Raw genomic sequence first — 19,359 nt, forward strand, 5'->3', positions numbered from 1 at the left:
TATGCCTAATAGTGATACAGTCAGCAATGAAGCACGGCAACTGACTAGATTTTTAAATCTAAGATGACTCTAATTTCTGTGCAGAATTTGATGTACTAAAGAAGCGGCCGCAAAGATTTTCAAATGGAGAATAATTTTCGCCTAACTCTCGTTCAGAACATGTTCTATCATACGCAGTCTATTATTTGGTTCTTGTTAATCATTATCAAAGAAAGCAGCAGTGTAAGTAACAACAAATAGCAGTCTCTTGCCATTGTTTCGCTAATGAGACGATTCCTCTCTTCTTTTTTTGAATTGTAAGCGGCGGTAGTGTGCACAAAAGCAAGCCATGCCGCGAGCGGCGACTGGCCGTAAACACGCACTATCAGAATGCGACAAACAACACAGTACAGTAATGCATTTTCAGCTTAGAGTGACGTAAACACCTATAACAAAGAAAACGGCACTTATCAGATCAAAGCAAAATCAGCATTGATTCAAACCAGACGAAGCACGTGAGAAGGGAAGTGTACCCGTATAAATACGGACGGAGCACCTGACGCATAGCAATAGCTACCTGGTAAAGCTTAACTGCTAAGCTTACGACTCGAACCAAACTACTGTAGCTGCATCGTCATTCATTCGGCCTAAATTGTGTCTCGTATTACAATGGACCAACTTTGTTTCGATTTGGAGGTGCGGCCTAAAACTGTTCTCATCCCTTGAATTTCGAGTCTCAAATTTCATGTGCTGCTTAGATTCGGGAAATTTTTTTTCCTTTATTTCAAGTCTCATTTTTCAGGTGCGGCTTAGATTCGAGCAAATACGGTGGATAGATATATGTATGTTGCAAATTATTAAGGGAGACAGGACATCTAAAAATGGATTAGGCAAGAGACTGGAGTGCAGAACTAGTTATGAAAATGATATGGAGGTGGCCAAGACATGCAGCCTGTTGGAACATGTACTCTGGTGAAATCATTTATACATTTGCTTCTGATGAAAAATCAATAAATGCAGCACTCATATTACATAAATATTTCTCATAGTTAATTCTTATTGTAAAATGTGCTGTATTCTTTCTTATGGTATGCCTACGACATCAACTATTTCATACTCTCTTAACTAATGATCTTTCAGTTAATAAGAGGTCTGTTCACGAACTTCAAGAACATTCATAATTTTGCATCAATCGTGTGTCGGAGTTAACTGCAATTGGCATCCCTGCACATGCCTGTGTTTAATGTGTAACTGCCAGAAGTTTCACTGTTGTATATCTGTTAGATATTGTTCAGTGCTGTATTGAGTAGAACATTGTGTTGGATAATTTGCATATTTCAAGAAGGCAGAGTTCCAAGGAGCAATGCGTCTGCATTAAATTTTGTGTGAAACTCAAGAAAACTTTACAGAAACACACCAAATGATGCATAAAGCCTATGGTGACGAGTGCTTAAGCCATACTAGGTGTTACAAATGTTTCACATGGCCGGACGGAAGTTAGAGATGAGCCTCATTCAAGATGCCCTTCAACATCTACCGACAACGCTCAAGTCCAGAATGTCAACAAAATTGTGCATGCCAATCGAAAATTGCCTGTCCAAGAGACTGCAGAAGACTGTAAAATTTCAACTGGATCATGTCATGGAATCCTGACACAGCATCATGGGATACAAAGTGTTGCCACCGAGTACATCCCACGGCTCATGAGGCAAGACCAGAAAGACCATTGCCTTGCAATCTGTGACGAGCTTTTGGATCGCACAAATGAAAACAAGACGTTCCTTACGAGAATCATAGCTGGTGAAGAGACATGATGATGTTGAGACCAAGGTTCAATCCTCACAATGGGTCAGGAAAGTTTCTCCAAGACCAAAAATAGCTTGTCAGATGAGGTCAAATGTCAAAGCCATACTGATAGACTTCTTGACTTTGAAGGATCAATTCATCATCAATTCGTGTCACAGGAACAAACTGTTAATCAGTGCTACTATCTGGATGTGATGCGATGCCTGAAAGAAAATGTGAGAAAGAAGTGACCTGAAACGTGGTGAGAAAATTTACAGCTCTTGCATCACAATAATGCACCTGCACATTCATCCCTGTTGGTGTGTGACTATTGCACAAAAAACGAAATCACTGTGCTGCCTCACCCTGCGTACTCTGCAGACCTTAGCCCTGCAGGCTTCCCCCCCCCCCCCCCCCCCCCCCCCAAGCTGAATACTGCTTTGAAAGGACGAAGATATGCAACAACAGACAAGATAAAATAAAATTTGCAGACGGCACTTTGTACAATCCAGCAAGATGTGTACCAAGATTGTTTCCAGGAGTGGAAACAGCACTGGGAGCAGTGTATCAATAGTGGAGGAGAGTAGTTTGAAGGAGACCATGCACAATAAGTAAAAGGTACGTGTAGAAAAATTTTGTGGATAAAGGGATAAAGCTCCGGAGTTTTTTCAACAGACCTCCTGTTGTGCACTTTATTGATGTTTTCTTCTTCAATTTCTGTTTGGGACAGTCTTCATGTGAATCATTGTCAACAAATTTGATGAAAGCAAGATATTTCTTAACTATTGAAAAGGGAGCCACAGACTCCTAACACTTACGTCAATATGTTAGGATTACTGCACAACAATAGTGGTTTGGTAACTCTGGTAAAAAAGCAAGAAAAATGTTTGTTTTGTAAACAACTTACCTTATTACTAGGCATAGTCTACTTTGGGGGATATACACTTGGTCCAGCAATCTGCCAGATTTTTCATCAAGAAAAATAGGTTCTGTCAAACTCTGGAAAACACTCGTTCACTACAATTATCACTTCTTGCCCAAAAGCCAATGTTTCAAGTTAGGGAACAGGAAAAAGGCCTTGGAGCTAAGTCTGGTAAATAGGGCGATGAGGAACCCATTCAAAATCCAGTTCATTCAATTTCACCATCATTATCACTAATGTGTGGGATGGTGCATTATCCTGGTGACAGAGCACTTTTTTGTATGACAACCTTGGTCTTTTTTTAAGCAACACAAATTTCAAACGATCCAACAATGAAGCATAACAGGGTACAGCTACAGTTCTGCCTTTTTTCAAGTTATCTACGAGGATTATTCCCTGGGAATCCACAAAAACAGGGGCAATCATGTTATTGGCTGGCAAAGTGGTCTTCACTTTCTTCAGTGCACTTTCACCAGTCATTGTCCATTGTTTTGACTCTGGTGTGTAATGATGGGTCCAGGTTTCATCAACTATCACAAATTGGTGCATAAAGTCTTGTGGATTGTGATTAAACATCACCATGTGCTGTACTGAAATGTTGTACTGGATGCGCTTTTGGTTGACTGTGGGCAATCACAGGACACACCTCACACACAGGTTTTTCATTGCCAATTCTCCAGGCAAGATATTATGCACTCACTCATTTGAGATGCCTACAGTCTCAGTAATCCCACGAATCTTTTGTATAGCAGTCTTGCATTACCACATCATAGATTTTGTCTTGTATTACCATATCACAGATTTTGTCAACGGTTTCCTTTGTGATGACCTTAACTGGAGGGCCGAAGTGCACTTCATCTTCAGAATTTGTCCAACCACATTTAAATTCTTTACTCCAAAAGTAAATAGTCTTCAATAATGATCAAGTGTCCACATGAACTTCATCCACTTCTGTTTTGAAACTTCCTGACAGATTAAAACTGTGTGCCGGACCAAGACTCGAACTTGGGACCTTTGCCTTTCACGGGCAAGTGCACTACTTACTGAGCTACCCAAGCATGACTCACGCCCCATCCTCACGGGTTTACTTCTGCCAGTACCTCGTCTCCTACCTTCCAAACTTTACAGAAGCTCTCCTGCGAACCTTGCAGAACTAGCACTCCTGAAAGAAAGGATATTGCGGAGACATGGGTTATCCACAGCCTGGGGGATGTTTCCAGAATGAGATTTTCACTCTGCAGTGGAGTGTGCACTGATATGAAAGAGCACTTGCCCCTTGGTAGCACTTGCCAGTTGGTAAAGCACTTGCCCGTGAAAGGCAAAGGTCCAGAGTTCGAGTCTCAGTCTGGTACACAGTTTTAATCTGCCAGGAAGTTTCATATCAGCGCACACTCCGCTGCAGAGTGAAAATCTCATTCTGGAAACATCACCCAGGCTGTGGCTAACCCATGTCTCTGCAATATCCTTTCTTTCAGGAGTGCTAGTTCTGCAAGGTTCACAGGAGAGCTTCTGTAAAGTTTGGAAGGTAGGAGACGAGGTACTGGCAGAAGTAAAGCTATGAGGATGGGGCACGAGTCGTGCTTGGGTAGCTCAGTTGGTAGAGCACTTGGCTATGAAAGGCAAAGGTCCCGAGTTTGAGTCTCAGTCCGGCACACAGTTTTAATCTGCCAGGAAGTTTCATATCAGCACACTCTCCACTGCAGAGTGAAAATCTCATTTCATTTCTGTTTTGATTTGTGCAGCAGTCCAAACCATGAAATGAAAATGTTTAATAACAGCAAGAAACTCCATTTTCTCCATTTAAAATCACAATCAACACACTCACCAATTCAGATGGCTGTCAACAATGAATTGTGTGCTGTACATTGCTGAAATTTTTTCCAACCATGAGGGGGCAAAAAGCTATCAAACTACCCTCTTATTACCATGACAAGAATTAAATTTAAGTTGCATCAATTAACACCATATATGAGTCATGCTCACATATTTTCTCCTTGACATCTTTACTTTGGGAAACAAATGGCAGAACAAAGGTGAAACTAAAATGTATGTAGGAAGGCAAGCAATGGCATTAGCAACACTGTTTCACAGCCTCAGTGTACAATTGTGTGGAATTGTTTTCTGATTTCTGCTGTAATAAATTTTATTCGAATTACTGCCCACTTTTGAGCACAGATTTGCACAAAATTTATTTGTTACTGATACATTATAATTAATTTCATTATGTATGAGTAAAGATGTGAGACTACTTAAGCATCCAAAAGCGATCATCAAAAATTAGATCACAGAACGTAATACTACAAATCAGAACATACATTTATGTTCACACAGTAACAAGCAGGGAAAGAGGAGGTAGTGAAAAGCTAACGCGTCTGGAAATACCACAGGGAAGCCAAATATAACTAAAAAATAATGCATTTGTTTTCTTTTGTGTTCTATATTATCATACTAAAATTACCCTCTACTAGAAAGTTTATTTTATATCACAGTGACTTACTACACATGTGGCTACTGCAGATGGTATAACCTTGCCTTCTTCTAACATTTGAACTGATTCAATTATCAGTTACAAAGGACTGAATGTAGACCTCGAACTACACTGCTATTATAATTTTCTCACACACACAAAGATTGACTGAAGTGAAACAGGTGACAACTGACCAAAAAATATTCCACGACTGTCAGGGTGTGGCACTCTTTCATCACACAGTTTTCTTAGCAGCTCCATATGCTCACTACTTACTAGGGCTGTCTGCTAAGGCAGTGAGTTTCATCTTTCACGCACTACTTCTGTTCAGAGCTGTCAATCTTGCTGTGTGACAGGACAGTTCACCACTACGGTCACTGCCTACCAGTGCAGAACAACAGCTGTCCCTTGTGAGACTTCCACCCACCAAGTTACACCAGTCTTTGTTCATCACTTTTAGAGTCCACTCCAGATGTAGCTCCGTGCCCGCGCCATGAAGAACTGGCCACATGGTGATGCACCTGACACCGGCACTTTCACGATGCTGCAAGATGCCCACACCACACCGTCTTTACAACTGGCAGGCAATTGCCAGGGATACTGTGTTTTTGTGCTGCTCTCCCTTGCAGACTATAAATTTCTCTTCTCTCATGTCTTAGTACGGGTATCATAAATGCGAATATCAAGCGATGAATGGTAGGACGAGGCAACGATTTCCCTGGCTTCACTGTTTCTACTGCTCCGTGCCTGGCTAGTGCATTCGCATCTTGAGTGAGTGACTGATTTAACATTTTGAACCTGAGACCATTTGTGCTACCCCGGCCACGTGCATATCTGTCTTTTATGTAGTACTTACTTCAATAAGGTAAGGAACATTCCTACACTGGTTACCCGATGACGCACTCAGTCAACTTAATATTTTATTTCAGCACATTACTGACTCCCTCGACCCATTATGTGCTTGCTCCCACTCCCGCACGTATGCATCCAGCAACTTCCGTTCACATGCTACGGACACTAGTGTGCTTCGCACCACGAATGCATTCCTTTATGCACGTTTCACTGCCTCTTGTGCAATCTAGCAACCAATGGCCACTGCTACCAGCCCATCCATTGCCCCACTGCATGTAGCTGCCATGTCTGCGCCACACGATATTATTGTTGAGATGGCCACGCACCTCGTGGAACTGGAACACTGCACACTTACCAGCGTGTGCAACTCACGGCTATGCAACCACTGGCAGCCTAGGACCCAACACCAGACTCCATGTCACTGCTGTGACTCGGTCTCTGCAGTCGTCACTGCTCCCCACAGCCTTGTAGTGCCATCGTCCAACCCACCACACACTGCCACCACTCTGTCCAGCTGTGCCACAGCTCATCTACCACCCTTCAACCTATGGTTTTCTTTGGTGGATGCTATCTTCACCAGCTGCAGCATCACCCAGGACATCACACACTTTGCCATGGTGATCAGCCAGATCGAGCCTACATATGTAATGCACGTCCGTAACGTCATCTCATCACCCCCAGTCAACTGCTATAAGGCACTCTAGTGCTGCCTCGTGACACAGCTCAGCCATTCTTCTGGCAGCAGCAAATAATTCCACCATCGCTATATAAAGCATTCATCATCCCGTACTCCATTTCAGCCTCTAATGGTGCCTCCCTGTATATTCGTCATCGCTGACATTACTGACCCCATTATCGCAGTGGACTTCATTAGAAACCAGTACCTGCTCCCTGACATTGCTGCCCAGCACCTCATTAACAGCAACACTCGAAGATCAACAAACTGCAACACCCACTTCACTGTTCTCTTCGATGTGAAGCAGGTGGCATATTCCGGAACATATCCAACCTCCTGGTGCAATTCCCTACTTTTACATGCCCACGCACCGGGCCTCAGGAGGTCTGCCATTCAACTGTACAATGCATCACTACCAACCCCAGACCATCCATCTTCAGCCAGTCACACTCCAGGCTGAGTTCGACGAGCTGCTCACCACCGGCATACTGCGTCCTACAAAGAGCCTGTGGGTGTCCACCCTTCACGTTGCGAAGAAGAAGGATAGCCTCTGGAGTCCACGAGAGGATTACCAGAAGATAAATGACCACACTATCCCTGACCGATACCCGGAGTCATTCCTACACAGCTACAACAAGCGTTGGCTGAGGCTACAATCTCCGGCACAATCGACCGCACCTAGGCTTTCATCCAGACCTCTGTTGCCCCTGAGGATATCCAGAAGACAGTCAGTTCTTGAAGTCTGCCCTGTGAGGCTTGTCCTGCTGTTCCTGTACATGGACAATATATTCGTCTTTTCCACGATGCCAGAGGAACACCGTGACCATCTCTGCAGTATTTTTTAATGTCTCCAGGATGCTGGCATTATTGTCAACATAGCAAAATGAATTCGTAGGCCTCGCCATCTCCGTCACCATCTCACATCCCTTGCTCAACAAGGTACAAGCTACACACGATTTCCCACAGCCAAAGATATTCAAGGACCTTTGTCATTTCCTCAGCATGTTAACTTTTTCTGCCGCCATCTGAGGAATACCATTGCCAAACAAGGGCTGTTCACTGCCGCCCTTCATGGTGTCAAAATGAAGGGAAACAAGCCAGTGCCATGGACGCCATGCTTCTTGGCCCCCAAATGCAACTTAGCAAACGCCACTCTGCTCGCCCCGCCCCATCCTACTGCCCCGCTTGCCGTCGTGGTTAATGCCAGCCAGACGACCATCGGCGTTGTTCTCCAGCAACACAACGGCAACACCTGGCGGCCACTCGCTTTCTTTCCCAGTAAGCTATTGCCCTCTCAGTGGTGCTGGAGTGCATATGACACAGAGCTCCTTGCTATCTATGAGGCTACTTTTGGCTGATGGTGAAGGCCCATCACTTCACAATCTTCACCAACCACAAACCCATAATATTTGTCCTTATGAAAGACGTTGACCAGTTAGCCTCACGTCAATTCCAGCAGCTGTCATTTATCTCGGAATTTACAACTGACATATGTCACGTCGCCGGAATTGACATCATCTCCAACTGTCTCAGCCTCATCTACAACATCACTTCGTCACTGGATTACAATGCACTTAACACCGTGACCTGGTAAAGATAGCTACTCAAACTGGTGGTACTAATGTGCATTTCGTGCAACTGTTTCAGCATTGTGATTGGCGTCATCTTAATGCGCCTGTTTGGTGCGTTAACAGTAGTAGAGGGGTTTTTGGGCGCACGACAGCAGGGTCTGGTGTGTTCACATGGGGCTGGAGGAGGCAGTGGTGGCACAGGGCATGGGTTAAATTTCAGTGGTGCCAGTTGAGTCTATCAGTAGACTGTGTTTCACTAGGCATGGCCTGCACCTCAGTACGTGTGGGAAGGGGAGGCTGGGAAAGCTTATAGGTGACAGTGTAGTGGGTGGTGGTGGGATCACCCACGGAAAAATTCCTGTACTAGTTGGTGTTAGAGCTGCACCTTTTTTAGATTGAAGTCAGCTGATAGGTGTACCAGCTTAAAGGAAGTACCTCTAACTAAGGAGTCACCTTCAGAGAACGTCATGTTTCCAAGTAGAGAAGGAATTAGCATATTTCATCAAAATATAAGAAGTATTAGAGATAAAGTTAGTGAACTGCTTATAGATGTTGACTCTGAAATTATTGGTATATCGGAGCACCACTTAAATAATTTGACAATTCAGAGGCTTCCTTTACCTGGATACAGATTAGCTGGCTGTTTTTCAAGGAGTTCCTTGCAGGGTGGGGGAGTGGCCATGTACGTAAAAAACAGTATTCCATTTGAGTCCATAGACGTATCATGGCAATGCACTGATCAGATATTTGAATGTTATGCAGAGGCAGTTGAATTTAGTGAAAATCAACGTCTAATTCCTGTTATTTATAGGTCCCCTAACTCTGACCTCAGAGCACTTCTGCTCAAGCTAGAGAGGTTTCTTGATTCACTTTATAAGAAGTACCTGAAATTAGTTATATGTGGTGACTTCAACGTAAATTTTGTATATGACGGTGGAAGAGAAAGGATGTTGGTAGATCTCCTAAATTCATATGATATGATGCAGACTGTATTTTTTCCAACTAAGATGCAGGGGAACAGTAGCATAGCCATAGCCAATATTTTTATTCATTCTTCATTACTAGATGGGCATTCTATTAGTAAAAGGGTAAATAGCCTTTCAGGCCATGATGCACAAATTTAACAGTAAAAGGCTTTTTGTACTCAAACAAATGTCATATATAATTAAAAATTATGTAGGAAAGTTAATCCAACAGCAATAGAGTGTTTTTTAAACCTCATCATGGAACAAGAGTGGCAGGATGTTTATAGTACCAATAACATAGATGACAAATATAATGCTTTCCTTAACACATTTCTCATGCTCTTTGAGAGTCGCTTTCCATTAGAACATTCTAAACAGGGTACTAGAAGTAAAAGGCAGCCTGGGTGGCTGACTAGTGGGATAAGGATATCATGTAGAACAAAGCGGGAATTCGGGAATTATATCGAAACGTTAGAAATAGTCACAATCAAGCTACAGTAGCCCATTACAAACAGTACTGTAAGGTGCTTAAAAATGTTATTAGGAAGCCAAAGAGTATGTGGTATGTAAATAGAATAGCTGATTCACTGGATAAAATTAAAACCATATGGTCAGTTGTGAAGGAAGTGTCTGGTCAGCAGCACAAGGTCGACGATATAAAGTCAGTCCGTAGCAAAAATATTTCTGTTACTGATAAATCAGGTATATGTACAGAATTTAACACTTATTTTCTGAGCATTGCTGGTGAATTAAATAAAAATTTAGTTTCTACAGGGAATCATATAACTCTCTGGGCAAATACCTTTCCGAGATTGATGTCTGAAATACTTCTCTGTGGTACAGACAAGCGGAAGATTAAGTCAATAATTAAACACTGAAGACTACAGACTCTCATGGATATGATGGAGAATATTAAAGTACTGTGCTGCACATGTTAGCCCTGTATTTAGTCATATTTATAATTTTTCCTTTAGGAATGGTTGGTTTCCCAAATATATTGTAATTGTAAAGCTGCTTTATAAAAAGGGAGAAAGGGATAATATAGACAATTTTAGACCTATTTCTATGCCATCAGTGTTTGCTAAAGTTAATGGAAAGGCTGTGTGTGTAAGGATAATTGATCATTTGCTATCAAATGTACAGTTCGGCTTTAGAAGTCGTTTAACAACTGAAAATGCTATATTCTCTTTTCTCTGTGAGGTACTGGGCAAGTTAAACAAAAGGTTTTGATTGTTAGTCATATTTTTTTATTTAACTAAGGTGTTTGATTGTGTTGATCACAAAATATTGCTCCAGAAGTTGGACCATTACGGAATACGGGGACTAGCTCACATTTGGTTCCCCTCTTACTTTAGCGACAGACAGCAAAAGGTCATTATTCACAGTATTGAGAATGGCTGTGATGTGGGGTCTGAGTGACATATGGTCAAGTGGGGAATGCTCCAGGAAACAGTATTGGGGCCACTCCTGTTCCTTACGGGTAACTCTAAAACATTTCTGTTTACTGATGACACTGGCTTGGTAGTATAGGCTGATGTGTGCAACATTGTCTGAGTTTCATATAGTGCAGTTCATGACAAAGTTCATGGCTTGTAGAAAATAAACTAACGTTAAATCACAGTAAGACTCAGTTTTTACAGTCTTTCTAACACACAATTCAACAAAACCTGACTTTTAATTTCACAGGATGGGCATATTATTAGTGAAACTGAACAGTTCAAATTTCTAGGTGTTCAGATAGATAGTAAACTGTCACGGAAAGCCCAAATTCACGATCTTGTTCAAAGACTTAATGCTGTCACTTTTACTATTCGAACGGTATCTGAAGTGACTGATCATTCAACACGAAAATTAGTCTACTTTGCTTATTTTCATTCGCTTATGTCATCTGGCGTTATATTCTGGGGTAACTCTTCCCATTCTAAAAGGTTATTTTTGGCTCAGAAATGGGCAGTTTGAGCAATAAGTGGTGCACGTTCACGAACCTCTTGTCGACCCCTGTTCACGAGTCTGGGTATTTTGACATCGGCCTCTCAAGGTATACATTCCTTTCTGTCATTTCTTGTTAACAATATTAGCTTATTCCAAAGAATAAGCAGGTTTCACTCAGTTAATAATCAACAGAAATCAAACCTGAACTTGGATTGAACTTCCTTAACTCTAGTGCAGAAAGGTGTGCAGTATACTGCTGCATCCATTTTCGACAAGCTACCACTAGAATTCAAAAATCTTACCAGTAATTCACATGCTTTCAAATAAAAACTGAAGAGATTCTTCATTGGTCACTCCTCATATTCTGTTGAGGAGTTCCTTGAAAAAGTAAACTGAGTCTTGTTGAATTGTTGACTGTGTTTACTTAAACTTATGGCTTGACTTTTTTCGGGTTCATAAACATTTTATTTTTATCTGTTATTACTTTTATGTTCTAATTTCATGTACTGACACGTTCCATGACCTTGGAGATTTACTCCTCAATTAGGTGCTATGGAACTTTATGTATAAATAAATAAATAAATAAACTGTCAGGAGCATGACCCGGAACCCGCCCAACTCTGGCAGGACGCAGTCTCCGACCTCTGTCTCCAAAGCACACTGGTTCCCAGCTCTGACAGCAGTACCTGCTGTGCTGTACCCACCAGCTCACCGCGCTCCTTCCTATCCACTGCCTTCCGCACGGCTTATTCGAGAGATAGCAGGACCTGGCTCACCCTGCCAAATGCATGTGTCTACCACTCTAGTAATGCAGTGCTTCATGAGACCAGGTATTCAGAGGGACTGCAGACCTGGGACAGCACCTGCCTCACCTGTCAGTGTGCCAAGGTCAAGAGCCATGTACATGCCCCCACCACGGCTTTCCCAGATGGTAGGCATTGCTTCAACCATGTCCACGTGGACATCGTTGGCCCCCTAATTTCATCTGACGGCTGTTACTACCTGCTCACCACCGTGAACAGCTTCACCTGCTGGCCTGAGGCAACACCAATACCCGACGCTGTCACTGCCATCGTAGTAGCTGCCTCCGTCTCCATGTGGATTGCTCACTTCAGCCGCCCACACCACATCGCTATGGATCATGAACGCAAATTTACATCAGCCCTTTTTTGCACGCTGACAGATCTGTGTGGGTCTGACCTGCACTTGACATCAAACTACCAATTGGCTGCATTACACCTTGATGGCTGCCCTTAGCTGCCACAACAATAGGTGGACCGCTGTCCTGCCGCTGGTACTTCTTGGTCTCTGCATCGCTCACGAGGCCGACATCAAGATGTCAGCCACCAAACTTGTTTACAGCCAGATGTCCACCATCCTAGGCGGCTTTCCATCTGATCGCTTGATAGTCATACAGATGGTTCTCTTTCCTCCAAAAGTTTCTTTAATTTTCTTGTAGGTGGCATTATCTTTCCTCTAGTGATGTATGCTTCTAAATGTTACATTGGTTTCCTTGCCATTCCTGCTTTGCCATTTTGCACTTTCTATCTACCTCACTTTTTAGGCCTTTGATTTCTCTTTCGCTTGTTTTCATCTACATCTACATCTACGTGATTACTCTGCTATTCACAATAAAGTGCCTGGCAGAGGGTTCAATGAACCACCTTCAAGCACTCTCGAACGGTGCACGGGAAACACGAGCACTTATATTTTTCTGTGCGAGCCCTGATTTCTCTTATTTTATCTTGATGATCATTTCTCCCTATGCAGGTGGGTGCCAACAGAATGTTTATGCAATTGGAGTAAGAAACTGGTTATTGAAATTTCATGAGAAGATCCCATCACAGTGAAAAACACCTTTGTTTTAATGACTGCCACTCCAATTCGCGTATCATGTCTGTGGTACTATCTCCCCTACCTCACAATAATACAAAACGAGCTGCCCTTCTTTGCACTTTTTTGATGTCATCCGTCAGTCCCATCTGCACAGCAATACTCCAGAATAGGGTGGACAAGCATGGTGTAAGCAGTCTCTTCAGTAGACCTGTTGCACCTGTTTTATGCATGGTTTTCTACTAGCCCCTGCATTTTTACCCACTCGATCCTCTGCTGCTGTCACTATCGCATCTCTTGAAGCTGTAATCCTTTCCCCTGTTCTAGTCAACAGTTGCCTTATGCTACCTCTGATGCTCTCCATAACCTTTGCTTCTTTCAGTTTATCCAGATCCCATAGCCTTAAATTCCTACCTTTTTGAAGTCTCTTCAGTTTTAACCTACAGTTCATAACCAATAAACTGTGGTCAGAGTCCAAATTTGCTCCTGAAAATGTCTTACAGCTTAAAATCTGGTTCCTAAATCTCTGTCTTACCATCATATAATAAATCTGGAACCTTCCGGTGTCTCCTGGTCTCTTCCACGTATACAATCTTCTTTCATAACTCTTAAACCACACATTAGCTAATTCTAATAACAGGTTTATTATGATTGTGCAAATCATCAGTATCTAAGGACACTTATTATTAATAACATAATCTTCACCTTGAAAATTTGAGTTTTTCTCTAACATTTAGGAAGTAGTTTACCATTATAAACGTTTTCTGCAGGTACGTTTCCACCCACCATGAGCCGATTTTCCTGGTGTAGGTACAGGTACAGTACACCTCACTGTACGAACCTATTCTCCCAGTAATCCTCCTGTTAATTTAGACCAACCAGAAAAGTACACGTGCGCAAACAACTTTCAGTCAGAGGAGGGAGCAAGGGAACAGTGTTTATAAACATGAAGAATACTTCAGCCGTATGTTAGCCCCCCGAGGTAGTTACATGCCAATGCTCCAAGATGTCTGATTTTATGAGTAAATGTACTGGTGTGCCTGGTACTTTGACAGCATGAGCATTGGACCTGACTTTGAAGCTGAATCACTTTACAATGAAGTTTCAAGTATAATTAAAAACAGTGCTTGTGTACAATGAACAGCTCCTTCTCCAAAACAGTCTGTTATTGTTGTTGTTGTGGTCTTCAGTCCTCAGACTGGTTTTATGCAGCTCTCCATGCTACTCTATCCTGTGCAAGCTTCTTTATCTCCCAGTACCTACTGCACCCTACATCCTTCTGAATCTTCTTGGTGTATTCATCTCTTGGTCTCCCTCTACGATTTTTACCCTCCACGCTGTCCTCCAATACTACATTGGTGATCCCTTAATGCCTCAGAACATGTCCTACCAACTGATCCCTTCTTCTGGTCAAGTTGTGCCACAAACTTCTCTTCTCCCCAATCCTATTCAATACTTCCTCATTAGCTATGTGATCTACCCACCTAATCTTGAGCATTCTTCTGTAGCACCACATTTCGAAAGATTCTATTCTCTTCTTGTCCGAACTATTTATCGTCCATGTTTCACTTCGTACATGGCTACACTCCATACAAATACTTTCAGAAGTGACTTCCTGACACTTAAATCTATACTCGATGTTAACAAATTTCTCTTCTTCAGAAACGCTTTCCTTGCCATTGCCAGTCTACATTTTATATCCTCTCTACTTCGACCATCATCAGTTATTTTGCTCCCCAAATAGCAAAACTCCTTTACTACTTTAAGTGTCTCATTTCCTAATCTAATTCCCTCACCATCACCCGCCTTAATTCGACTACATTCCATTATCCTCGTTTTGCTTTTGTTGATGTTCATCTTATATCCTCCTTTCAAGACACTGTCCATTCCATTCAACTGCTCTTCCAAGTTCTTTGCTGTTTCTGACAGAATTACAATGACATCGGCGAACCTCAAAGTTTTTATTTCTTCTCCATGGATTTTAATACCTACTCTGAACTTTTCTTTTGTTTCCTTTACTGCTTGCTCAATATACAGATTGAATAACATCGGGGAGAGGCTACAACCCTGTCTTACTCCCTTCCCAACCACTGCTTCCCTTTCATGTCCCTCGACTCGTATAACTGCCATCTGGTTTCTGTACAAATTGTAAATAGCCCTTCGCTCCCTGTATTTTACCCCAGCCACCTTTAGAATTTGAAAGAGAGTATTCCAGTCAACACTGTCAAAAGCTTTCTCTAAGTCTAAAATGCTAGAAATGTAGGTTTGCCTTTCCCTAATCTTTCTTCTAAGATAAGTCGTAAGGTCAGTATTGCCTCACGTGTTCCAGTGTTTCTACGGAATCCAAACTGATCTTCCCCGAGGTCGGCTTCTACTAGTTTTTCCATTCGTCTGTAAAGAATTCGTGTTAGTATTTTGCAGCTGGGGCTTATTAAACTGATAGTTCGGTAATTTTCACATCTGTCAACACCTGCTTTCTTTGGGATTGGAATTATTATATTCTTCTTGAAGTCTAAGGATATTTCGCCTGTTTCATACACCTTGCTCACCAGAAGGTAGAGTTTTGACAGGACTGGCTCTCCCAAGGCCGTCAGTAGTTCCAATGGAATGTTTTCTACTCCGGTGGCCTTGTTCCGACTCAGGTCTTTCAGTGCTCTGTCAAACTCTTCACACAGTATCATATCTCCCATTTCATCTTCATCTACATCCTCTCCCATTTCCATAATATTGTCCTCAAGTACATCGCCCTTGTATAGACCCTCTATATACTCCTTCCACCTTTCTGCTTTCCCTTCTTTGCTTAGAATGGGGTTTACATCTGAGCTCTTGATGTTCATACAAGTGGTTCTCTTGTCTCCAAAGGTCTCTTTAATTTTCCTGTAGGCAGTATCTATCTTACCCCTAGTGAGAGAAGCCTCTACATCCTTACATTTGTCCTCTAGCCATCCCTGCTAAGCCAATGCACTTCCTGTCGATCTCATTTTTGAGACGTTTGTATTCCTTTTTGCCTGCTTCATTTACTGCATTTTTATATTTTCTCCTTTCATCAATTAAATTCAATATTTCTTCTGTTACCCAAGGATTTCTACTAGCCCTCGTCTTTTTACCTACTTGATCCTCTGCTGCCTTCACTACTTCATCCCTCAAAGCTACCCATTCTTCTTCTACTGTATTTCTTTCCTCCATTCCTGTCAATTGTTCCCTTGTGCTCTCCCTGAAACTCTGTACAACCTCTGGTTCTTTCAGTTTATCCAGGTCCCATCTCCTGAAATTCCCACCTTTTTGCAGTTTCTTCAGTTTTAATCTACAGGTCTGAGTCCACATCTGCCCCTGGAAATGTCTTACAATTTAAAACCTGGTTCCTAAATCTCTGTCTTACCATTATATAATCTATCTGATACCTTTTAGTATCTCAAAACAGTCTGATCACTAAGGAAACCTTCTGCAATAATAACACAAGAACAAGATGAAATTGGAAAATAAATATTTCACAGAATTTTTGAAATGCTAGTGGAGAAACAACTCATGGTACAAGACGAACTAATTGCCCACCATCAGTTCGATGAAGGAGGTGTGTTTGAAGAAACTGAAGAAGACGCATCATCTTCATCAGATGATTATGTGGCTGAAGAGAAGCAGTCAAAAACAGACAGCGATTACGCTCCTCAGTATTACAAGATTAGGGTTGTAAAACAAGATGGAAGAAGGCATGAACAACTTAAAACAATTGATTCAAGGACCTATGATTGTTTCATAGAAGCTTGAGAATTTACTCGAGCCTTCATACCACAACACATCAAGGATTTTGTTATTACCACTAATCAAACAGGTATTACACATAAAGGTACCCGATTCATTTATATCAATTGCAATACTATTTTTATAGACCATACAATGTTAATTTGTGAACGTTTGTTTTAGGGTGCCAATAGAAAATGAAATGAGCATGTAGAATTGTTGGCCGGGAGGCCCCATTCAGAGAAGTTCGGCCGCCAAGTGCAAGTCTTATTCCAGGCGACACTATATTGGTGACTTGCGTGCCGGTGATGAGGATGAAATGATGGTGAGGACAACACAACACACAGTCCACCAGTGAAGAAAATCTCCAACCTGGCCAGGAATCAAACTCAGGTCCGCTGAAAGGGAGGCAAGCACATCACCACTCAGCTTAGCAGATGGACAGGTTGCCAATATCAACCAACTTATGATCAAACTTTCACCGAATGTGGAACAAAGGTGGTTCTTATACAGCGAAAGGATTTGCACAAGGTGAAACATTCACACACTGCACAATATGCTGTCGCCTTATCTGGAAAATTACTACCAATGGTCTTCATTTGCGTCCAAGAGCCAGCCAATTTGGACCAAGGCCATAAAAAGCAGCTGGTGAGTATGCACACAAATACAAAAACGTTTTGTTAACATCTTCAAAGTACAGCAAACACACAACAGTACTATATACAAGAAATTTCTAACTGACGTCTTGAAGCCATATGCGAGAGAAAAACAGTTTCTTTAGTTCCTCGATTCATGGGGAGGGCAAATGAACCCTGTTTTGTATGACAAAATTTTTCGAGATAGAGAGGGTCTGCCCACATACAGTATTAAAGTAATTCCTCCAAAGCATACTCCGTTGGTGCAGCCCTGTGACATTTATTTTTACAGGCAGGTAAAAAACCTTATAAAGTTACTAAAACATTGCTCATACATCATCTAAAACAATAGAGAGATAGCTTCAAGAGAAGCCTGCACAGAAATTCAAACAATCGATCAAACAATTTTGTTGACATGATCAAATATGCATGATATGCTGCAAAACTGTGTGATGGCCAAGAACAGCTTACGAACATAAAACATTGAAAAAAACCATGCTCATGCAAAAACTTGGCATTCATTACATCTGCTGTATTGCACAATAAATATTCTTTTACATGTCTCTAAAATTAGTATTGTCCTGATTCGTGCAGTGCTCCATATGTGTGACAAATGTAGTTACAATGATGTGAATAAAGAGACTACACTGATTTGATTCAAAATGGTCATGTATCCTTTTTTATTTCAACTGTCCTAACAATAATATTTTCATTTCCTGTTTTTCATGATAAATATTATGCAATGATTCAATACTGATAATCTGGACAGTCAGAGTAAATCTGTCATTGGAATTATGTGGAATTTAAAAAAATCACCAGTACTGTGATTTGATTCAGAGAACTTGTACTTATGAAACTAAGCACTTATTCACTTGGCTGTGGATTCCTTGCCTGTTAAGAGACCACACAATAGTATATTTATGCATGCCTAAGTCTTTCGAACCTGATTTTCTCGAAAAAGAGTTGAGAGTTGCACCTTCCGGTTTATGTAAGTCACAGTCCTTGCCATGATTTACACACCAGGTCAACATCTATTACATCGGTGAGGGCAAGTACATACGGTCCACTTGTCAGTGTTCATGACATAATAATTCTTGAACTACGTAAGATACAATGGTATATTTGTATAGGTACATTCAGTGGCATAGGTTCATACTGTTTGCGAAATATGTTGCAAGTAGACTTAGCAGCAAAGAAATGATAAACTTAAACATCACACATGATGCGGCTGTTCTTCATGCATCTCAGTGTTTATGGCAGCATACCTACTGAGCTATGCATCATACAATGATTTAATTTTGTAGGTACATAAACTGCCATATACGAACAATGTCTGCAAAATGTGTTGCAAGTGGAAGTAGTAGCAAAGACGTATTAAATATAATGCACGATGCAGCCAAATTTCACACATCCCAGAGTTTATATCTCCTGAACTATGTGTGGTTCTGTGAAACAGTATTGTAAGTGCATTTTGCAGCATATGTGGGTACTGTCTGCAAAATTTATAAATTTAACTGCCATGTGCAATGCAGCAGTTTCTCGCACGTCTCACTGTTTATGATATCATATCTCCTGAACTATGACAGGGAGGTATGTCTTACCCCCACAGCAATAGTTTCCTCACAGTAATGGATATGAATACCAATTTTGGTTGAAACTGGTCCAGTGGTTTAAAAGGAGATGTGGGAAACACATACCTACTCACATTCATACCTACTCACATTTTTGTAATATGATTATCTTTCTCACTGGATCATTCAAATTAAATAACTTCATTGGACTGAGAACAGTTTTCACATTTCAAAGATGTGGGGAGATGCCAGAAACAACATGTAGTTTGGATTCCATGTTGGCGTCCCCTTTCCCTGGTTGGATAACTGTGGTAGGCTGAGGACGAGCAAGTCACAAGGACTAGCAAGTCACAAGGACTAGCAAGTCACCAAAATGGCATCTAATTTGATTGAAAGACTTGCAAAAGGCCATTGAGCTACATGAAATAATAAT

At 41.6% G+C, this 19,359-nt stretch overlaps 1 protein-coding gene across 1 annotated transcript in view; it reads right to left on the minus strand.

The window, feature by feature from the left end:
- The window catches only part of LOC126092610 (cGMP-dependent 3',5'-cyclic phosphodiesterase-like), a 236,582-nt gene that overhangs the window by 171,894 nt on the left and 45,329 nt on the right, over positions 1-19,359 (minus strand). The gene's annotated exons all lie outside the window — the stretch shown is intronic.

The sequence above is a fragment of the Schistocerca cancellata genome, chromosome 7, assembly GCF_023864275.1.
Source record: "Schistocerca cancellata isolate TAMUIC-IGC-003103 chromosome 7, iqSchCanc2.1, whole genome shotgun sequence".
NCBI lineage: Eukaryota > Metazoa > Arthropoda > Insecta > Orthoptera > Acrididae > Schistocerca > Schistocerca cancellata.